Genomic DNA, 2,881 nt, shown 5'->3' on the forward strand with positions numbered 1-2,881 from the left:
TTGAAGATGTCAGTGAAGACATCTGCTAGCTGCTCTGCACACTCCCTGAGAACTCTGCCAGGAATGTTGTCTGGTCCAGCAGACTTCCGTGGGTTAACTCTGCATAGAGCATGTGCCGAGAGTCTCTGCTGTTCTGGAAGTGGCCGTGGATTCTCTGGGCGTGTGCATGCTTCGCCTCTCTGATGGCTCGGGACAGTTTGGCCCTTGCTGTTTTTAAGGCCGCCCTGTCCCCCGATCTGAAGGCAGAGTCTCTCGACTTCAGGAGAGCACGCACTTTCACAGTCATCCACGGCTTCTGGTTGGAGCGTGTTGTGATGGTCTTGGAGACAGTCACGTCATCGATGCATTTCCCGATGTAGCCGGTCACTGATGCCGTGTATTCCTCCAAGTCAATAGAGTTGCCATTGGTTGCAGCCTCCCTAAACATGTCCCAGTCAGTGCACTCAAAACAGTCCTGAAGAGCAGAGATGGCTCCTGCTGGCCAGGTCTTAACCTCTTTCAGAACCGGTTTAGAGTGTCTGACGAGAGGTCTGTATGCTGGAATCAACATAACAGAGATGTGGTCTGAGTAGCCGAGGTGGGGGCGGGGCTCCACACGATACGCGCCGGGAATGTTTGAATAAACAACATCCAGCGTGTTCGTCCCTCTCGTAGCAAAGTCCACATGCTGATGGAATTTAGGGAGCACTGTTCTGAGATTTGCATGATTGAAATCTCCGGCGATGATGAACAGTCCGTCGGGGTGAGCATTCTGCAGCTCGCTAATAGCTCCATACAGCTCACACAGAGCCTTCTTAGCATTAGCGCTGGGTGGAATGTACACTCCGATAATGAAAGTAGTGGTGAATTCCCGGGGTAAATAAAAAGGTCTGCATCTAACAGTCACAAACTCCACTACCGATGAGCAGTAATTAGACACAAGCACAGAGTCCTTACACCATTCCGTGTTGATGTAAACACACACACCGCCACCGAGTCTTACCGCACAGAGCTGCATTCCTGTCGGCACGAAACACGGTTAGCCCGGCTAGCTGAATGGCGGCGTTCGGAACTCTGTCGCTGAGCCACATCTCCGTGAAAACAAAGACGCAGCAGTCTCTGAACTCACGCCATGTAGTTTGCTGGAGTCGGATGTAGTCCAGTTTATTATCCAGTGAGCAGACGTTGGACAAGATGATGGAAGGGAGTGCCGGCCGGCTAGGGTTGGTTGTTGGCCTAGCACGGACACCCGCCCGTTTACCGCGCTTCCGCTTCCTTGAACAACGCTTGCGACGTCCTCTCTCCCGGCCACTGGCAACAGGCGACGCCGAGGACTGAAGGCCTGGTCTTCGCAGCAAGCCGAGTTCGCGAAGTTTGCAGAGTAGTTCATCATGCAAGTTAGTAAGTGCATGATTTCTGTACCGTAATATCATCTGGCGGTCGTATACATGAACACCACTGACTTTGGCGTCCATACACTTTAAATTTAGCGCTAAAACAAAAAGAAAGCACCATTTTGGTTCCATATTGGCCGCTGCGTGCTACTGCCGCGCCGCCATCTTGGAGCAAATCTAGGTGAAGCCGGAGCAGCTCAGCAGCCGAGTACTGGAGCAATCCTTTCACAGGTTTGTAGACAGGCAACAGGAGAAGACAAACGATGGCATACCAGAAATAAATCCAGCCGACCCACATTGTAGACAAAAACTCAGATAGCTTAAGTAACAAGGTGAACAGACCAGGGAAGAGTTTGGAAACAAAACACAAACAAACACGTTGCCAGAGAGCAAGCATGCGCTAGCGTCCACTCAACTGGAAAAGTACTGCTTCCCTAACAGCAAACAAGACTAAAGGTGTACCCTCATCCCAATCCTAACCCATAACCATACAATATTTGCGAAGCATAGACTTTAATGTCTGATGGAACCTTTCTAAGGCCCAGAGGGGTGATAGCCACTCGAAAACTTTTGAGAAATTTTCAAGGTTTTTAATACTTGAGTAAAGAGATTTGACATAAAAATTTGTACCTTGGTCAGTCTGTACAACTGTGGGCAGTCCAAACAATGAAAAGAACTTCACCATCGCCTTGATTATTACAGGCGCCGTGATTTTCCTAAGCGGAAACACTTTAGGAAAATGCGTTGCTGCACATATCATTGTTCTTAGCCATTCATGGGTGTGACTGAGATGAAGCTTTCTGACACTGGGGCAAAGCAGCCCCAGAACATAACCAAGCCTCCTCCATGTTTCATATTAGGTAGTGTTCTTTTCTTTGTATGCTTCATTTTTGTGTCTGTGAACATAGAGTTCCAGTTTTCTCTCACCTGTCCAAAGGACATTCTCCTGTAAGCTTTGTGGCTTTTCAATCTTGGCAAATTCACATCTTGCTTTATGATTTACCTTCAAAAGAGGAGTCTTCCTTCCATCTTCCTTTAAGTCCACTTTGGCTCAAACAGCAACCCCTAATATCTTTAGAAATTGTTCTGGGCTCTTTGTTTATCATTTGTATTATCAGTGTCTTCAACTTGTAATCCATTTTCCTCTTGTGGCCACTTCCAGGGAGGTTGGCTACAGTCCTGGGGACATTAAACATCTGAATAATATGTGCAACTGTATTTACAGAAACATCAAGCTGCTTGGATATGGTCTTATAGCCTTTACCTTTAACATGCTTGTCAATTTTTTTCCTTCTAATCTCCAGAGGCAACTCTCTCCTTAGCTATCTGTGCTGCATGTTCAGTGTGGTGTAGACCATGATAACAAACAGCAAAGTGACTACTTTTCACCCTTTAGGCAGACTGACTGATTACAAGTTTGAAGACACCTGTAATGCTAATTACAGAACACACTTTAGTTTAACATGTATCTATGGTCAAATTATTTTCAATCTTTTCTAGGGGTACCA

The sequence above is a fragment of the Hemibagrus wyckioides genome, linkage group LG29 (genome assembly GCF_019097595.1).
Source record: "Hemibagrus wyckioides isolate EC202008001 linkage group LG29, SWU_Hwy_1.0, whole genome shotgun sequence".
Taxonomy (NCBI): Eukaryota; Metazoa; Chordata; class Actinopteri; order Siluriformes; family Bagridae; genus Hemibagrus; species Hemibagrus wyckioides.